The 20,803-nt window shown below is 40.4% G+C and overlaps 1 pseudogene; it reads left to right on the top strand.

Moving 5' to 3' along the window:
• Gm5487 (predicted gene 5487) lies at window positions 254-2,629 on the top strand (annotated as a pseudogene).

Raw genomic sequence — 20,803 nt, forward strand, 5'->3', positions numbered from 1 at the left:
TCTGTGAATAGTAATCAGGACATTTAAATTGGAAAAAAAATTGTCTTCAGTATATCTGTATCTGCTCTTACATAATACAAAATATCCAATATTTTTAAAATTAGTTTACTGGTATGGTCAATATAATTAGTTATTCTTATTAAAAGTAAAGCCATAAACAGGTAGTAATGTAAAATCGTGTCTATGAATATGAGAAAAAAACAATGTCATTAAAAGAAAAGACTCATTATAATTGATAATAAAAATATACAAGGGTTGGCTGGCTACGTCCCGCCGCGTGTTCGTTTTCTGCTTCCCCAGAGAGAGACTTTTGAGCCCTTCAAGTCTTGCCACACCGTCCCCAGCAGCGATGGTGCTTAAGGACTCCGCGATCAAAAAAGAAAAAGTTAAGAAGTTCCTCCAAGAGTTTTATTACGAGAATGAGCTTGGAAAGAAGCAGTTCAAGTATGGGACCCAGTTGGTTCATCTGGCTTATCGGGAACAAGTGGCACTGTATGTGGACCTGGATGACATAGCTGAAGATGACCCTGAGTTGGTCGACTCAATTTGCGAGAATGCCAAGCGCTACTCAAGACTGTTTGGTGATGTTGTGCAAGAGCTTTTGCCTGAGTACAAGGAGAAGGAGGTGGTGAATAAGGATGTCCTAGATGTTTACATTGAACACCGGCTGATGATGGAGCAGCGAAGCAGAGACCCTGGGGCAGTCCGGAACCCCCAAAACCAGTATTCTTCTGAACTCATGCGAAGATTTGAGTTGTATTTCTGAAGCCCAAGTAGCAGCAAGCCTCGAGTGATCCGGGAAGTACGAGCTGACTCTGTGGGGAAATTGTTAACTGTGCGTGGCATTGTCACTCGTGTGTCTGAAGTCAAGCCCAGGATGGTGGTGGCCACATACACTTGTGATCAGCGTGGGGCAGAGACCTACCAGCCAATCCAGTCTCCCACTTTCATGCCTCTGATCATGTGCCCCAGCCAGGAGTGCCAGACCAATCGCTCAGGGGGGCGGCTGTACCTACAGACTCGTGGCTCCAAATTTGTTAAATTCCAGGAAATGAAGATTCAAGAACATAGTGACCAAGTTCCTGTGGGAAACATTCCTCGGAGCATCACAGTGGTTCTAGAAGGTGAGAACACAAGAATTGCCCAGCCTGGTGACCATGTCAGCGTCACTGGCATCTTCTTGCCAGTCCTGCGCACAGGATTCCAACAGATGGCACAGGGCTTACTCTCAGAAACTTACCTGGAAGCCCACTGGATTGTGAAGATAACAAAGAGTGAATATGATGTCTCTGGGGCCGGAGAGCTGAGCTCAGAGGAGCTGAAGCAGATTGCAGAGGAGGATTTCTATGAGAAGCTGGCTGCTTCTATTGCTCCGGAGATCTATGAACATGAAGATGTAAGGAAAGCACTGCTGCTGCTTCTGGTGGGTGGTGTGGACCAGTCTCCTTAAGGCATGAAGATCAGAGGAAACATCCACATCTGCCTTATGGGAGACCCTGGTGTGGCCAAATCTCAGCTCCTATCTTACATTGACCGTCTGGCACCCCGAAGTCAGTACACAACAGGCCGTGGCTCCTCTGGTGTAGGGCTCACAGCAGCTGTGTTGAGAGACTCTGTGAGTGGAGAACTGACTTTAGAGGGTGGTGCCCTGGTGCTGGCTGACCAGGGTGTGTGCTGTATTGATGAGTTTGACAAGATGGCCGAGGCTGACCGCACAGCCATCCATGAGGTTATGGAGCAGCAGACCATCTCCATCACCAAGGCAGGAATTCTCACCATGCTCAATGCCCGATGTTCTATCCTGGCTGCGGCCAATCCTGCCTATGGCCGATATAATCCCCGCCGCAGTCTGGAGCAGAACATCCAGCTTCCAGCTGCTCTGCTTTCTCAATTCGACCTCCTCTGGCTGATTCAAGACCGGCCCGACAGAGACAATGACCTCCGGTTGGCCCAGCACATCACCTATGTCCACCAGCACAGCCGGTAGCCCCCTGCCCAATTTGAACTTTTGGACATGAAACTTATGAGACGGTACATAGCTATGTGCCACGAGAGACAGCCCACAGTGCCTGAATCTCTGGCTGACTACATCACTGCAGCATATGTGGAGATGAGGCTAGAGGCCCGAGCCAGTAAGGATGCCACCTATACTTCTGCCCGGACTCTGCTGGCCATTCTCCGACTTTCCACTGCTCTGGCTCGACTTCGGATGGTAGACATTGTGGAGAAGGAAGATGTAAATGAAGCCATAAGGTTGATGGAGATGTCGAAGGACTCCCTTCTAGGTGAAAAGGGACAAACAGCTAGGACCCAGAGGCCAGCAGATATGATATTTGCCACCATCCGTGAATTGGTGTCACGGGGGCGGAGTGTCCACTTTTCTGAGGCTAAACAGCGCTGCATATCTCATGGCTTCACACCAGCCCAGTTCCAGGCAGCTCTGGATGAATATGAGGAGCTAAACGTCTGGCAGGTTAATACTTCTCGGACACGGATCACCTTTGTCTGATAGCCAGTTTTTACACCCTCCTGCCTACAACAGAGGGCATGCTGAATGCCCCCTCAAGAAAAAATATCATTTTCCCATGCTGCACTTTTTTTATTCTGCCAATAAAGTGTTTTGATTGCCAAAAAAAAAAAAATACAACACTGAATATTTTATAGGTGGGTGCATTTGATATTTTAATGATTCTAGTAATTCTTATATTCATGGGCTAAGAACTGTACATTATTTTCTTTTAATTTTAAACTGGATTATTGTCTTTTCACTTTTATTGGATATTTTATTTATCTACATTTCAAATGTTATCCCTATTTCCAGTTTCCCCTGCAGAAACTGCCTCTTCCATCCCCACTCCTCCTTCTTCTAATAAGGTGCTCCAACACACACCCACTTCTGCCTCCCTGCCCTGACATTCCTCTACATTAGGGCAACCAGCTTTCACAGAACCAAGGGCCTCTTCTCCCACGGATGTCTGATAAGGCTATCCTCTGCTATACATGTGCTGGAGCGATGGGTCACTCCATATGTACTCTTTAGCTGGTGGTTTAGTCCCTGGAAGCTCTGGGAAGTCTGGCTGGTTGATATTGTTGTTCTTCCCGTGGGGTTGCAAACCCCTTCAGTCCTTTCTCTAATTACTCCACTGGGGACCCCATGCTCAGTCCAATGGTTGGCTGCATGAATCTGCCTCTGTATTTGTCAGGCAATGGCACAGCTTCTCAGGAGAGAGTTATATCAGGCTCCTGTAAGAAAGCACTTGTTGTCATCCATAATAGTGTATGGGTTTGGTTACTATATATGGGATGGATCCCCAAGTGGGGCAGTCTCTGGATGGCCTTTGTTTCAGTCTCTGCTCCACACTTTGTATAAGAACCCACAGTTCATCTTTACATCATTATAATGAATCACGGGCTTCATTATATTTCCTCCCTTGAGTATTTTGTTCGCCCTTCCAAGGAGGAGTGAAGCACCCCCACTTTGGACTTCCATCTTCTTCAGCTTTATGTGGTCTGTGAATTGTATCTTGAATATTCTGAACTTTTGTGTTAATATACACTTATCAGTGAGTGCATACCATCTGTGTTCTTGACTGTTCTCTTGCCCGTGCTTCATTATAATGATGTAAAGATGAACACTGAGGGTTCTTATACATATTCTGTATGTATGTACATATATGTATATACACATGTATATATGTAAGTGTATATATGATAGATGACATATATATCTATGACACATATACATCATGCGCATATACATATGCCTGTATATGTGTGTATACATACATACACACACATACACATACACACACATACATATATGTATGTACGCATATATATGTGTTACGCATACATATATGTATATGTGTGTGTGTATGTGTGGGTATGTGTGTGTTAAGGAAAATGGAGGTGAGAGTGAAATGCCACCCTAGATGAGAGACTAAATAGCTACTGACAGTTGCTGGAATTTGAAATCAGTATTCTTTCATAGTGTGGCTCATGATAAGTTGTTGATTTTTCTTCTGTGAATAGCTGCACACTTAAGAGCACACAGGATTTTTTTATTCATTTTATTTTATTTTGTTTATTTTTGATATTGAGTTTTGATTACATTTCTTCCTTCTCTTTCCTTCTTCAAACACTTCAATGTATCCTTTCCCCTCTACTTCAAATTCAATGCCTCATTTTTATTTATTTATTACATCCATCTATATATGTGTGTGTGTGTTTGTGTGTGTGTGTGTACATTTGTGTATGTGTGTGTGTGTGTGGTGTAGTGTGTGTACTTAACTTTTGTGTCCATATGGTACTTTTAGATATGTTTATAGGTTTGAATATCTGGCACAGAAAGATCAAATGTAATGCTCTTCCCTGAGAAGGGCTAGTAAGTTTTGCCTGGAGTTCTATCTTTAGGTTAAAACTTTCAATGAACTGTTGCATATGTATTCATCTTAGGTAACATATGATATTCTATGAAAATAATTAAAACCATGCATATATTTGAAACATTTGAAAACTTTAATTAAATCTAACAAGGATGTGCTATTATTAATCACTACTAAATTTGGAGAATAAAAATCTGAGTGAGCTGTTATTTAAGTATTGATGTAAAGGCAGTTTTGTTGACAATATGAGTAACAACTTGCTATCGTAACTATTTCAGTCGATCCTGGAAATGTGGATAGAGAGTAGATGAAGAAAGATCAGTGTCACTAAAGAAATGGGAACACATGTACAGAAAAGTTGGGGTCAGATGGACTCTGCACCCATATTGAGGGGAAACAATTAAGAAATCACCCACCTGGAGCATTGTCATTTTTCTTATATATACCACAGGGGGAAGCAGGAGTCTCCTTAAGAGGTGTCTGTAAGCAAACATTCTCAGTAATCATGCAGAATGAAAATTTTGGAGTTGCTAGCTTTCTCACACACTAGTCAATCATGTATAACCACCTTACTTGGACCTGAAAATATTTTCCAATTTCTTCTGGGTCTGACCTTGGTGAAGGTTGTACTTATTTCCCACATGCCTTAATTCTTGATACTGAACATGGTCAATTCTTGTTAAACAATTCACATCCACTCACATCATCATATATTCAGGATGTAAGTCACCCACTGCAACTTATTATGTAAAATTTAAAGTAAAATTTTCCTTATATTCATAATTATAGAATCTGTCTAGTGGTACTTGAGAAGCAAGTGGTTTTTTTTTTTCCCATAATTTTCAAATGGCTTTAACTCCTCCTCTAAATTTGATATCTCAGCATACTGGAGGCATAATTTCCAAAGTTGACCATTAATTAAATCTACATCAGTGGATGCATCACTTATTCCTTGATCAGAAGCAGATGTTCAGAGCAGCTTGTGCTCAACTATGATACAAATATTTAAGATTTTCATTGGTGTAAAATCTTCAATCTTTATAACCAGATGTAAAGGTGAGTGTGTATCTCCTGGAAGTCATGTTAATGATGCGTTTTTTAATGGGTAGCATAACACATATTGAGTGAAGCACATCAGTGCTGACAGAGTCTGAAGAAATACAGTTCTCCCCATTCCACAATGAGTTATTTGTGGTTCCATCAGATTCATGTTACTTTTTGATAACAGTTGACCACAACTACCTCAGCAACCACACATCATCTTCAATATAGTTCATAAATGACATTGGAGTACAAATGATTCCTAATGATGTCTCCCCTGTAAAGCAATCAAACATACTGGGATTTATTAGAGTTCAGTTTTGGAAAGCAAATCGATTGTCTGAGGGAAGAAAATAATAGAAAAAAAGAAATTACAGTCAAAGTGCATAAGAATCAGTGCCTGTACCTTCACATCTCTGTCAGTTTAGACATATCTTTGTAGTAGTGTATCTTTGCTTTGTTTTCTATACAGGGTGACTGCATTTAATAATAACAGTATTAAAAGGATATCATGGTAGATTTTTTTTAAACTAAAGAACTTTGTGGAAATATTTGGTTCACAGTGAAACTTAAGGTTGGATGCTTAGTAAGTATTTGGACATTGCTATAATCTTTATATTTTGATCCATTGCATATAATCATCTTCTCAATGATCTCAAAAAAAAAAAAAACCTAGAAGACCATTTGAAAAAAATGTGAATTATCTAATGGGAAATTTTATTGAGTTTCTAAGGAAGAATAATGAAGGTCAGTACTCCTAGCTTATTAAACAAATTTTATTTCATTGACTTTCTATATGTCTATATGATTTCCTCAATAATCAAACACACTTAAAGAATCAATATTAATTAACTAGAAATGTACTACCAATTGAATTTCTTTTGAATTCTAAAATACTTTTCATTATTCACTTTATTCTTATTTATTTTCATTTATTTTATTTATTTACATTCCAAATGCTGCTCACCTTCCCTGTGCCTCCTCCCCGACTTCTTAACCCCCTCCCTCCTCCATTTTTGCTTCTGAAAGGGTACTCCCCCAGCTATTCAAGGCCACCTCATCCCCACCCATATCCCCCATCCTTGGGCATTGACTTTCTACAGGATTAGGTGCATACTCATCCACTGAGGCTAGACAATAAAGTTCTCTGCTACATATGTACCACGGGCAACAGACAGTCCATGTATGCTCTTTACTTTGTCGCTTAGTCTCTGGAAGCTCAGAGGGAACAGGGTTAGATGATACTATTGTTCTTTCTATGTGGTTGCAATCCCCTTCTGCTCCTTCAATCCTTCCTATAAGTCTTCCATAGGAATCTCTAAAGTCAGTCCAATGGTTGTCTGTAAGTATCTCCATCTGTCTCAGTAAGCTGCTGGCAGAGCCTCTTAGAGGACAGCCATTCTAGGCTCCTGTCTGTAAGTACAATATGGCACAAAAATAGTGTCAGGATTTGATGCCTGTGCATAGGATGGATCCCAGGTTGGGCCTGTCACTGGATGGCCTTTCCTTCATTCTCCGCTCCATTTTTTCCTTGCATTCCCTTTAGACAGGATCAGTTCTGGGTCAGACCCATCTTTACCAATTCTGGGTATATACTCAAAAGGTACTCCACCATACCACAAGGACACATGCTCTACTATGTTTATAACAGTCTTATTTATAATAGCCAGAAGCTGGAAACAACTTAGAGGTCCCTAAACCTAAGAACAGATACAGAAAACGTGGTTTATTTTAACAGTGGAATACTACTCAACTATTAAAAATGAGGACATTATGAATTTTGTAGTCAAATGGATGGAAGTGAAAGTATCATCCTTAGTGAGGTATCCCCGACATGCATAGTATGTACTCAGTGATAAGTGCATATTAACCAAAAAGTAAAGAAGACCTACTGATACATGGATATTAGCCAAAAAATGAAGAATAATTTACAGACATTATAAAGCTTAACAAGTAGGAAGGCTGAAATGTGAATATATCAAACCCACTTAAAAGGGGGAAAATAATCATTGGAGGCAGAAGGAGGTAGGTACATGGGTAGATCAGGGGAGATGGAGGGGAAAAGAGGGGCAGGGTCAGAAGTCCAGTGGACCAGAATAATGAATGGAAATAGGCAGCTGTGGGGCAAAGGGGCAGTGAGAACCTCTAGAAAGTCCCAAAGACCTAGGGTGTGAGAGGCTTCCAGGACTCAAAATGGGAATGATCTTAGTCAAAATGCCCAACAGTGCGAATACGGAATCTGAGGAGCCCACCTTCGTTAGATAGACAGGACCCCCCAGTTGAGCATGGATTCATCCACTCTAAAACAATTTTGATCATATTACATGACTATTTACTATACATGTCTGAGGATAATATTAAATATGTTAAATATACTTTCTAATAAAACTATCAAAATCTTACTTTAAGTTTCTTTTGATTTAATCATAAAGAAGTAAAAATGTCTTATTATTGTGTTAGAATCGTGGCTCTCATCCGGACAGACCACACCAGGCCAGTACAGTTCCACATGAGAGGTTTACTGTTCGGGGAAAATGGCAAAAGTTGGTGACAAAAACAAAGGGGAAAAGAGCTGATGTCAGGAGGGTCTGCCTTTTATTTGGGTTGTGATGTAACTGCTCACAGGTAGAGGTGGGAGGTGACTCAGGTGGACTCTGGGAATGTATGGCTATTGCTATGGCAACAGATGCATGGGTCCCTGTCGCCTATGGGTGACATCACCTTCATTGCTGGATTCAGAGGTGATCTGCAACCATAAAGCTGGTTCCTGACTATAAAGCTAGTTCTTGGTGCCAACAGGCCTCCCCTTTTCTTATCATAAAGAGAAAGAAAAACTGGGGGAAAGGAAGCCGATGGTGAAAGGAGAATGGGGGAGTCGGATCCCTTAAGCTGCTTCCTGCTGTCTAGGGGAGTCATCAATTTTGGGCTGTAGCTGACTTTCTCCATGCCGTCCACATGGTAAATGTTCACATCAGGCTCCTCTGTGGACAGCATCTGGTAACACTCTAACAGGAACTGATAAATAGTTTGGATATATATATATATATATTATATATATGTAATTGAAGGAATTTAGAAACAAGATTAATGAGGCAAAGAGCGAACAATAATGGCAGGAAAATTACTAGGAAAGGTGTTCAGAAAGGGAGTATCCACTTCCATATAGGGTTTTCGAAAATCCAGGAACTGGAGGCTTCATGTTCCTTGAAATTCTGCATGACTGATTGTAGCTCCTGGATTTTCTCATTACCCCAGACTGGTTGATGTAGAAACAAAATTCTTTTTGGAGGAAGAGACAAACACCAACTTCTTTCTCTGTCAGGATATCTAGCCCCCATCGGTTCTGAAGCACCACAGCTGCCAAAGGATCGATCTGTTTCTGGATTGTAAGCATGGTTTCAGACATTGTTTGAAAACTGGTGTCAAGTTTGGAATTAAACTTATTGCAGGGTCATGGAAGTTGTTATCCCTGAAACTCCAGTACCAGCACCTCTGGATATTCCCATATCAACCAAGAGTAGCAAACCTGAACTGCCTTCTTATGTTGGGTAACTAACATATCTACAACTGGGATTGGCAGGGTCTTATTTCCCTGGATTACTCCCAGTTCAGGCAAAAGGAGTACCAACATGCAAACCCCTGACCAGTTGGCAGGTAGGAAATGATATACCTGAGAGCCACAAAGAATTGGTGTGTTTTGGACTGCAGACCAAGATGAGGTATCAAGGGTTGTGGTTCCATTCTAGTGTTGGGAGCTTTGTGTTCCTACAGAATGTGTCCCAAAGGCCTTAAAACAGTTTTCCATGCCAAAATGAGGGATAGAGGAAATGTATGGAGTCATAACAACATCGTAGTCAGGGTAGCTGACAAAAGATGATGTAAGATTACTTGTAAGTATCACCAGAGAGGCTGTAAGTGGCAATTGTGAGTTAGTTCCAGCAATCTTTAAAGTGACCAGGTAGGATGACATTGAGGAGTTGGTACAAGGAGGTCAAGGTCTGAAGCAAAAGGAGAAATGACAAGTTAGTGTCATTTATGAGGGGTGATATCAAGGAGGTAAGGACCTCGGAGGAGTGCTTAATTATTTCCCCTACTTTTCCAATATCTAAAGTTTGAGCAATTGAGACATATTTTCTCTGGATGAGGATAGTACTTACTGGGGGCCCAGCTTGATTTTTATGGTAGAGCTTACCAACGACTCCTGTCTCCCACCTGGAACTCCATGATTCTTGTATGTAGAAAATGAGTGTTTTGTGTTGTTGACAGAAGTGATTGGTCCATGATCCTAGCATATGTATCTGGCAAGACTGACATGGGCAGCCCCCATATTTGTCTGGTCATTTTTTACAATCCTCTTTTGTCTGGTAGAGTTCAGTAGTTGGATGACAACAGGAGAATGATGTTTAACAACAGAGGGCTTCTGGACATTCCAGACTCGGTATCTACCTGAGAAGCTACATGTGCAGCGGGAGTCATGGGTTCCTCCATGTATATGCTGATTGGTAGTTTAGTCCCTGGAGTCTTTAGGGCATCTTGGTGGTTGATATTTTTGTTCTACCTGTCGGTTTGCAAACCCCTTCAGCTCCTTCAGTCCTTCCTCTATCTCCTCCATTGTGGTCCTGGTGCTTAGTCAGATGGTTGGCTGCAAGCGTGCACACCTGGCAGATCCTCTCAGAAGAAAACTATATCAGGCTCCTCTCAGCAAGTATTTTCTAACATCAGCAATAGTGTCTGGGTTTGGTGTCTGCATATGGGATGGATCCCTGGATGGGGTAGTCTCTGGATGGCCTTTCCTTCAGACTCTGCTGCAATCTTTGTCCATGTATTCCCTTGAGACAGGAGCAATTCTGAGTTAAAATATTTGAGATGGGTGGGTGGCACCATCCCTCAACAAGGACCCATGCCTAACCTCTGGATTTAGTCTTTACAGGTTCTCTCCACTCTGTGTTGGGTATGTTAACTAATGTCATTCACATTGTGTCCTCGGTGCCTCTTGCTTTCCTGGCATCTGAGATTTTGTGATGGCTATCCCCAGTTCACCATCTCCCATTGCTACACACCCCTGTTCAACTTCCTGACCCTCTGAATGTCTCCCCAGTTTTCGACACCTGATCCTACCCCTCTCTTTCCCCCTTCCCCAACTCTTTTCCTCCAAAGTCTCCCCTACCCTCTACCTCCCATACCTATTTTGCTTCCTCTTCTAAATAGGACTGAGGCATCCAGACTTTGATCTTCCTTCTTCTTGAGCTACATATGGTCTGTGATTGCATCTGTGTATTCCGAGCATTTTTCCTAGTATCCGCTTATCAGTGAGGACATATCATGTGTTCTTTTGGGGTTACCTCACTCTTGACGATATTTCCTGTTTCCATCCATTTGCCTAAGAATTTAATGAAGTCATTGTTTTTAATAGCTGAGTAGTTCTCCATTGTGTAAATGCACCACATTTTCTGTATCCATTCCTCTGTTGAGGGATATTGGGTTCTTCTCAGCTTCTGGCTATTATAAATAAGGATGTAGGAACATAGAGGATTATGTGCCCTTGTTATATATTGAGGCATCTTTTTGATACATGCCCATGAGTGGTATAGCTGGGTCCTCAGGTAGTACTATGATCAATTTTCTAAGGAACCATCAGACTGATTTCCAGAGTTGCAATCCAACACCAATGGATAGAACACTCGTCCATTGGTGTGTACTCCACACCAATGGAAATTGTGGTGCACTCCTGCATCTGCTGTCACCTGCGTTTTTGACTTCAGGCATTCTGCCTTTTGTGAGGTGGAATCTCATGGTCATTTTGATTTGCATTTTTCTGATGACTAAGGATGTTAAAAATTTCTTTAGGTGCTTCTTGGCCATTCGAGATTCCTCCATTGAGAATTCTTTATTTTGCTCTGTATGCCATTTTAATAGGGTTATTTGGTTCTCTGTAGTCTAACTTCTTGAGTTCTTTGTATATAGTGTACATTATCCCTCCATCATATAAAGGATTGGTAAGGATCTTTTCCCAATCTGTAAGTCACTATTTTGTCCTGATGAAAGTGTTCTTTGCTTTACAGACGCTTTTCAATTTTATGATATCCCATTTGTCTATAGTTGATCTTAGATCAATGTCCTTTGCCTTACAGAAGATTTTCAATTTTATGAGATCCCATTTGTCTAGAATTGATATCCTTAGTAGTAGACTATTTATCTACTATAAAATTTTTCTTATTAGATTTAGTCATATTTTGGATTTTAAAAAAGCAAGTATTTTACCTTTCATATTGGAAATATAAAATAAATATTTTTCTAAACCTATCTGGCTATACTTCCCATTAAAAATCATCTCATTTCTGGCATAATACATTTGCTATATTGCACTCCTATTGTAGTTAATTATAGAAATTTTATGATGTTTCATTTTAAAAATTACCAATACTTTAAGCAGCCCACATTGTACCCAAAAGATAATCATTTGAGAGTTAAAAAAAGAAAACAAAATGAAAGAAAGGCAGATTCTTTTTGAAGCACCTACACTGTTGGAAAGGTGAATGTCATGAGAAGATGTGCTGAACAATGGAAGGTGTAGAGTGCCTTCTATTGACTAGCATGGTAGGAACAAGAGTCTCATCTGCTTTTGATCTTATTACATCTGTAGGTTGTTTTTGAAACTGTAAGGAAATGTGTGGAAGAAAATGTACAGGGAAATTACTTTCAGTGAAATTAATGGTTGTTCCTGTGTAAAGAAGAAGAAACATAAATAAAGAATGACTGAAAGCAATAGAATGTTATGATTTATTTTTAGAAAATGAATCCAATAAAGTGTGTGTGTTTGTGTGTGTGCATGTATGTGTTCACTCCAGTTCCTCCCAATTTTCTCTACTATCTAGATCCACCCTGTTTCTATTCCTAATTAGAAACAAACAGGCTTATGAAGGATAATAATAAAATAAAATAACACATTGGAACAGGAGAAAATAAACAAGAAGGAAAAGAACCCAAGAAATGGCACAAGAAACAGATATAGCTGCAGAGACCTACTCACATAGGAATCCCATAAAAACACTAAAATGAAGTGTTATCATGCTTTTTTTTTATTAAAACTAATCTCCACTTTTAAGTATATATTTTAGGATTTTAATTGCAGACAAATGTAGACTTTAAAGCATAGCAAACTATAAACAACTTCAATTTCAAGAACAGAATTAAAATATTAGAAGGCTTATTTTTAAGTTTAAATATAAATTTCATAGATTTCTATTGATCACAATCAACATGTTTTCCATTATTTTATTATATTTTTTAATTAGGTATTTTCCTCATTTACATTTCCAATGCTATCCCAAAAGTCCCCCATACCCACCCCCCAAATCCCCTACCCACCCACTCCCCCTTTTTCGCCGTGCCGTTCCCCTGTAAGGGGCATATAAAGTTGCAAGTCCAAAGGGCCTCTCTTTCCAGTGATGGCCAACTAGGCCATCTTTTGATACATATGCAACTAGAGACAAGAGCTCCGGGGTACTGGTTAGTTCATATTGTTGTTCCACCTATAGGGTTGCAGTTCCCTTTAGCTCCTTGGGTACTTTCTCTAGCTCCTCCATTGGGGGCCGTGTGAGCCATCCAATAGCTGACTGTGAGCATCCACTTCTGTGTTTGCTAGGCCCCGGCATAGTCTCACAAGAGACAGCTCTATCTGGGTCCTTTCAGCAAAATCTTGCTAGTGTATGCAATGGTTACAGCATTTGGAAGCTGATTATGGGATGGATCCCTGGATATGGCAATCACTAGATGGTCCATCCTTTCGTCATAGCTCCAAATTTTGTCTCTGTAATTCCTTCAATGGGTGTTTTGTTCCCAGTTCTAGGAAGGGGCAAAGTGTCCACACTTTGGTCTTCATTCTTCTTGAGTTTCATGCGTTTAGCAAATTGTATCTTATATCTTGTGTATCCTAAGTTTCTTATCAGTGAGTACATATTGTGAGAGTACATATTGTGAGAGTTCCTTTGTGATTGGGTTAGCTCACTCAGGATGATGTCCTCCAGGTCCATCCATTTGCCTAGGAATTTCACAAAGTCATTCTTTTTAATAGCTGAGAAGTACTCCATTGTGTAAATGTACCACATTTTTTGTATCTATTCCTCTGTTGAGGGGCATCTGGGTTCTTTCCAGCTTCTGGCTATTATAAATAAGGCTGCTATGAACATAGTGGAGCATGTGTCCTACTTACCTGTTGGGACATCTTCTGGATATATGCCCAGGAGAGGTATTGCGGGATCCTCCGTAGTACTATGTCCAATTTTCTGAGGAACCGCCAGACTGATTTCCAGAGTGATTGTATAAGCTTGCAATCCCACCAACAATGGAGGAGTGTTCCTCTTTCTCCACATCCTCGCCAGCATCTGCTGTCACCTGAATTTTTTATCTTAGCCATTCTGACTGGCGTGAGGTGGAATCTCAGGGTTGTTTTGATTTGCAGCTCTCCTTTTTCAGGGAAGGTGCACAGTTATCTGGCGTTTGGACCTCCTCCTGGCCAAAGATGAAGGCCCAAAACAGGATCTTTCTGAGAAGCTGTGTTGCTTTGGCCTGTCACAGAAACCGTTGTTTCAGTAGTCCACACTCTCACCTGTGTAGACTACTTTCTGTGGAGTCCTGAAACCAAGATGGCTCTCAAGGAAGCTGAGGCAGAAGCCTCCCAGGCTGGGTGGACACCTGTCCTCTGGCCAGGAAGGTGGCCAGATGTCTGGAGCCGAAAATGACACCGCCTCAGAAGCTCTGTGGCTCTCGCCTGTACCAGAAACTGCTGGCCTCTGTAGTCCTCACTCTCACCTGCAGACTGCTCGCTGCAGAGTCCCGGAACCAAGATGGCTTCCTCAGAACCTGAGGCAGAAGCCTCCAGGGCCGGGCAGACACCTGTCCTCTGGCCCCGAAGGTGCCTGGTTGTCTGGAGCCGAAAATGGCGCCACCTCCCATTATTTTATAAAACCATCAAAATGAGGTAGATGGACATATTTCAGACAAATCAGTACTTGGTGTTGTTACAAAGAGCATGCATTTATTAATTGTACTGACTCTAAAATTAAACATGCATTTTTTTCAAATTCAAGTGTTGCCAGCTATTTTGTGTTAGCATTTAGCATGAGAGCAGTAAGTATTGACAATTAATGCTATAGTTATTTCTGTGATGTTCACTTCTTTTCTCAATTTATTATTTCACTGAAATTAGCTGAGGTTAAATTTTATGATTAACTCTAAATATAAATAGATTCAGTATATGATACTGACAGTGACTTTTGCATATCTTGAAAGCGGTGTTCATTTGTACTAAATACAAGAAGTGGAGATTAAAAGTCAGAAGATAAAGGTTAATAACTCGACATTTACTACATAATTAAAATAACTTTATCATCTCTGGTTAGAAAATAAAGGTGGTATAAATATTGTTGCAACTTCTTTTGACTTTTCAGCTGCAAAGTTCAGTATTCCTTGAGTTTTCTTAATTTCATTCTATCTCAGAAATATGTGTAAAAATATCAGGATTTTGTTATTTGTTTTGGTTGGTGGTTTAGACCTTGGGAGCTCTGGAGGGTCTGGTTGTTTGACACTGTTTTTCTTCTTATGGGGCTGCAAATCCTTTCAGATCCTTCAATCCTTCCTCTAACACCTCCATGGGGTCCCTGTTCTCAGTCTGAACATGGTTGGCTGCAAGCATCCACATCTATATTGGTCAGGGTCTGGAAGAGCCTCTCAGAAGACAGCTATATCAGGCTCTTATCTGCAAGCACTTTTTTGGTATCAGCAATAGTGTTTTGGTTTGATGTCTGTATATGGGATGGATCCCCAGGTCGGGCAGCCTCTGGAAACCCTTTCCTTCAGTCTCTGCTACACTGTATGTTCCTGTATTTCCTTTAGACAGGTGCAATTCTGGGTTAAAATTTTTGAGATGGGGGCTCCATCCCTCAACTGGGTATTGTGCCTATCCACTGGATATGGTCTCTACAGGTTCTCTCTCTACTTTGTTGGGTATTTCTGATAATGTCATCTCTGTGGGTCCTGCTTTCCTGGCATCTGGGACTTTCTAGTGGCTACCCCAAATTCCCCAATGCTACACACTTTTTTTTTTCATTTTCCTGACCCTTTTTGTATATTCTCTGTCTCCTCCCACACTTGATCCGGTTTTCTTTGTTTGTTTGTTTTTTGTTCATTTCTCTTTTACTTCTAGTCATATGATCCTAAACTGTATTACTTCTGTTTCCTTGTGAAAGTAAAATTAAATCTAACAGTCTCCCTAAATAAAATATATATCACAGGTGAATGGAGGGAGGGAACTGGGTGGAATAAGGTATGGGAAGGAGAAATGGGTGGGAAAATCAGTTGTAAGGAAAGCAGAGGGGTTCGGGGGGAGGAGAGAATAACAATCAGTGATGGGACAGCGTGCCCAGGGAGTCTATGGGGGTGACTCTTCCTGAGACTCCTAGCAGTGAGGATTTGCAGCTTGATGTAGGCACCTCCTATAGACACACAGGACTCCCAGTGGAGGAATAAGAACAGCAACCCAACCACAAAACCTTTGACCCAAAATGTAACCTGCCTACAAGATGTACAGGGACAAGGTGGAGTAGAGACAGAGGGAATAGCCCACCAAGGACTGCCCTAAATTGATACCCATCCTATGGACAAGAACCAATCCCTGACACTCTAAATGATTTTCTGTTATGCTTAACAGACCATGAGGGTTACTACCCGGAGAGGCCCTACCCATGATACATTGGAAACAGATGTGGAGATCCACAACTAAACAGTAAATGGAACTCCTAGAGTCTTGTAGAAGAGTTGGGGAAAGGAATAAGGGAGAAAAAGAGAACATGGACGTCACAAGAAAACATAGAGAGTTGACTAACCTGGACCACTAGGGACTCTCAAAGAGTAAGCATGGGCTGGACCTAAGGCCTCCCACACAAACATAGCAGGTGTGCAGGTTGGTCTCCATATGTGCCCCCTAAGCAACTGGAGCCAGAGCTGTCCCTGAATCTATTGCCTGACTGTGGATCCTGCTCCCCTAACCAGGCTAACTTTTCTGGCCTCCTCGTTACAGGATGTACTTAGTCCTTCAGTGACATGTGCCTAAGTGAAGTAATTTGGGGAGGTCCCAATTCCCAGAGGATAAGGGGAGGGAGAAATGGGTTAAGAGCTCTTTGGGGGGATTCAGGAAGGAGTGGGGGGGGTGCTGATATTGACATGTAAAATGAATAAATTAATGAAAAAGTATCAAGTGTATTTTTTTCTTTAAGTGTATTGTCAGTATATATTTTCCTAGTTTTTCTTCAAACTCTAATTTAAGAAATAAATGCTGAAAGATAACTCTTGATCTTATTTCACTCCTTCAGGTGATAAAAGTTAAGAGAAGAAATAGTTAAGACATTTGAAGACAGTACTTCATCTCCTGATGACCTAATTTCAGGTTTGATACTGAAACCAGGGGTCACTCTAATGGTGACACTTATGGGATATGTAATAACAAATGATGCAAGGAATACAGCTTTGAAACATTTCCAGCAGACACAGACATTCTCTAATGGAATGAGATAGCAAAAGTGTGGCATTCATGATGATGCATAAAGAGACCCTCAACTGGAGAAAAATCACAGACTCCAACAAATGCCACATTATGTTAGAGAAAATTATTTTGATTCATAAAGATGGAAAAAAGGAACTGGGTCAAAATCCACAAAGTGGCTGACTAGGTGTTAGGTCAATGATAGAGCATATAGCTCATATGTGTAGGTACTAGGACTTGTACTCAGAACGGCAGTAAACAAATCCATAAAACTACAAAGGCACATTTGTATACTTGAGAATATGTGAACTAGAAAACAAATTAAATTAACTGCAAAAATGAAAAGCCAGGAACTTCTCACCTTAAACATTAACAAAAGTGTCATTGTGTGTGTATGAAACTTAGAAGAGGGAAACAGAAAACACTATGTCAGAGCAGCAAGAGACACAATATTAAAGTATTTATTAGGGAGACTCATGGATATAGTAAGAAAAGGGTTTGACTATGAAGGATCATTAATACTATGGGGATGAAAAATAATTTTGGGAATTAGAAAAGTAAGCTCAGGAGACAGACACCACAGAGTATGCAAAGCCCATAGAAATACTTGGAGATAGTGCAAAGTTAATTGAGAAGTTTGTTCCCATTTTATTTCTGGATGGATATTTAAAATAGTTACAGAAATAAGAGACCATTTAAACCATGTCTTCAAACTTGCATATTTTAATATTTTTATGAATTCTTCATGTATAGTGTATTTCTTCTATAGTTCTTTATTTCATCCACCTGGATTCTGACTATTTCTTTTTCTTCATTTCAGCCTCACAAGCCAACCATCTTTCACGTGTATTATAGCTTTCCCAGAACATGGGCTGCAATGCTCCTTTCTCTCTGAGCTATTGCTTCTGTTATGGCTCTGCCTAACTGGTGCGGAGCCAAAGCAGGAGGAAATGGCTGTTTGTATTGTTCCCACTTTGTGAGCCAAATGGAAAATAGCTGTGCTTTAAGACACCTGTTTTGAGATTTCTCTAGTTACAGAAAATAGTTGAACATAATACAAGTGAGCAATGAGAATGAACTGAAGTTTGAAAGAACAGTACAATGATGCTCACCTGCAGAGCAAGATTAAAACAAACTGAAAACTTGCAAGAATCTTAGAGTAGCAGGTACATTGAATGTTAAATAAAACACTTCTCAGACTTCTGCAGTTGTGTGCTATCCAGTATGCATCTGTTACCTGGAATGTGACTTTTGTTTTTCCTTTCCTCAGACACGTTGATCACAATCAACATGTCTACATAAAATTCTTGTGATATAATTTATGAATTCTCAATGAAAACTTGAAGCAGAGTGAAAAGCAGGTAGATTCCTATTAATTTCCAAAAAGCAATTCTTTACATCAAATATTTTTCTGAAATATGTTAGCATCCTTTAAGAATATCACAGTTTGGAAATATATATCGATACCTTTCAAATGATGGCATTGAACATATTGTTAAAATTTGGTAATATTTAAAAACTTGTAATATTTCCTCACTAAAGTGAATTCAGAGAATCTAATATTTTCATGTATTTTGTTTTCTTAAATTTATTTCCTTTTTTTTTTAAATCATGCCTCACTTCTGTTCCTGGTTCAGCTCCTCTGAGCATTTTCTTATTCTCGTTCAAATTTATGGCATCTTTTTCCTTGTTATTTTGGTAAGCATAATATGTGATATTATATAGCATTTTATATTTCATATATTATAATATATAAACAGAATAATATGTAAAGTTTATTATATTATATATAATATAAATAATAATATACATATACAATATAACACACACATGGATGGGGACAAGTAGATATTGGACTCTGATTAGACAAGAATTCCAAACAGGATCATCTATTTCTGTGAGAAATACTATCTCTAGAAAATAAGACAAGGTACAGTAAAGCAAAATACCAGATGTCTTCCTATGGCTTCTAAATGCACCCATAAATTCAGATGTATATATTACACAAGCACAGACACACACAGGCAGAAACACACAGATAACACAGATATCCACATGAATAATATACTTATACACTATTTGCCGTACAGAGATCAACTATATATTCACATATCACAAACACAAGACTATATACTATGCATATGTATATAATAATATATTGATATATCTAGTAAGCTTCTAGAAAAATCTGCTTCTGAGAAAATCATGGTTCAATTGAAGATGTCATCTGACCCAAGGTGATGCGGTTATCTCTTCCTGTTTTACCTCACTAATTCTGAATTCTACGTGAAGGCTTCTGAATTTAAGGCTATAAGATCACTGTGGAAGGGACAACAGGAAGATTGTAAGGGCTTGACAAACATGGAGTTTGCTGTGAGATTAGATTATCTAGAAATGTCAGAAGGCACATCCATAAATTCTCAACAACATGACTGTACAAACATGTTCTGAACAAGGACAACATTAAGAAATGCTAATACAAGCAAGGGAAAGCAGATTAGTCCTCAACTTTAATAGAGGAACTAAAGGTAATTAAGATATTCTGAGAGCAGGAAAAGCAGTATTCCCTAAGGGAGAGCACACTAATTGGTTATTCAACACCAAATGGTCAACCCTGAAAAAAATACATACTACTAATACTATGCATATAACACCTCTGTGTGTGTGTGTGTGTGTGTGTGTGTGTGTGTGCGTGTGTGTGTGTGTGTGTATAACAATACTTAAAGTAAAGAAAAAGAGAAATGACTTTCAAAAATACCAAGGAGCCCCTTCCGCTCCACTCGAGCCCCGGACTACCTTGCCAGCAGAGTCGCCTGACACCCGCAAGGGCCCACACAGGATTCCCCACGGGATCCTAAGACCTCTGGTGAGTGGAACACAGCGCCTGCCCCAATCCAATCACACGGAACCTGAGACATGGGTACATAGGGAAGCAGGCTACCCGGGCCTGATCTGGGGCACAAGCCCCTTCCGCTCCACTCGAGCCCCGGGCTACCTTGCCAGCAGAGTCTTGCCCAACACCCTCAAGGGCCCACACAGGACTCCCCACGGGATCCTAAGACCTCTGGTGAGTGGAACACAGCGCCTGCTGTTCGAACACCAGATATCTGAGGACCTTCCCTGCAAGAAGAGAGCTTGCCTGCAGAGAATACTCTGCCCACTGAAACTAAGGAGAGTGCTACCATCCAGGTCGGCTTATAGAGGCTAACAGAGTCACCTGAAGAACAAGCTCTTAACAGTGACAACTAAAACAGCTAGCTTCAGAGATTACCAGATGGCGAAAGGCAAACGTAAGAATCCTACTAACAGAAATCAAGACCACTCACCATCATCAGTACGCAGCACTCCCACCCCACCTAGTCCTGGGCACCCCAACACAACCGAAAATCTAGACACAGATTTAAAAACATTTCTCATGATGATGATAGAGGACATGAAGAAGGACTTTCATAAGTCACTTAAAGAATTACAGGAGAGCACTGCTAAAGAGTTACAGGCCCTTAAAGAAAAGCAGGAAAACACAGCCAAACAGGTAGAAATCATTAAAGAAAAACAGGAAAACACATCCAAACAGGTAATGGAAATGAACAAAACCATACTAGAACTAAAAAGGGAAGTAGACACAATAAAGAAAACCCAAAGCGAGGCAACGCTGGAGATAGAAACCCTAGGAAAGAGATCTGGAAACATAGATGCGAGCATCAGCAACAGAATACAAGAAATGGAAGAGAGAATCTCAGGTGCAGAAGATTCCATAGAGAACATCGACACAACAGTCAAAGAAAATACAAAATGCAAAAGGATCCTAACTCAAAACATCCAGGAAATCCAGGACACA

The sequence above is a fragment of the Mus musculus genome, chromosome 16 (assembly GCF_000001635.26).
Source record: "Mus musculus strain C57BL/6J chromosome 16, GRCm38.p6 C57BL/6J".
Lineage (NCBI taxonomy): Eukaryota > Metazoa > Chordata > Mammalia > Rodentia > Muridae > Mus > Mus musculus.